This window comes from Penaeus japonicus, unplaced genomic scaffold (assembly GCF_977035675.1).
Source record: "Penaeus japonicus unplaced genomic scaffold, GWHDUDI00000001_assembly GWHDUDI00000016, whole genome shotgun sequence".
Taxonomy (NCBI): domain Eukaryota; kingdom Metazoa; phylum Arthropoda; class Malacostraca; order Decapoda; family Penaeidae; genus Penaeus; species Penaeus japonicus.
In genome coordinates, this window is record NW_028234418.1 from 40,744,683 (window position 1) to 40,745,472 (window position 790).

Here is a 790-nt window from a genome sequence, read left to right on the forward strand (position 1 = left end):
CACCCATCCATCTTTGTTTTCAGCCACAAGGGTCCTCTTAGCAAGGCCGCCAGGTAAGGGCCTATACCATTCAGCTTTCTCACCATACTTGATCAGTTGCTTAAGTGTGACTACTTTTCTCACGCCAAGATTGACCTTGGATAAACAACCTTATTTAGAAGTAAACTGATACCCTAATCGAGGACAGGCATGAATAGCGTATGCCTATTTCCTAACGCAAACATAAAATTATTCATTATATAGATGCTCTTTTGAAAATAATAAGTTCAAGCATCTCCAGATACTCTCAATGCAAGACTCTCATGGCCTCCAGGGTATCTATCTCTTGCCATCTAGTTTGATACCTTAGAGTATGAGCTACCCCACATTAACGCTTTCGCTTGTGAAGTTACTTCAGTGGCACTTTTGCAGGTTCTAACCGACCCCCAAAACTCCTAGACTTGATTACCGTAGAATAAGCATAGAAATGTGTAAATTCATAAATTATAGTTGCTGAAATAAATAATAAAATAATTGTTTTAAAGGCATACTGATAACTCTCCTTAATTCACCCATCATGACAGAAACGGGGCATTGACAGTATGAATACTCAACACGAAAGGTCACGCCGACAAGTCGTAATCTCGTGAATTGCCGTCACCAAACTAAGACATGATTCAGCATACAACTATGTCTGTAAGACCGCGACGCTTTACACCTGGCACTGGCGCAAGCCAACCTGATAAATAAAGAAAAAATACATGATAAAATATTGATGTTTAATTCTAACACTTTAACTAATATGCTTTGT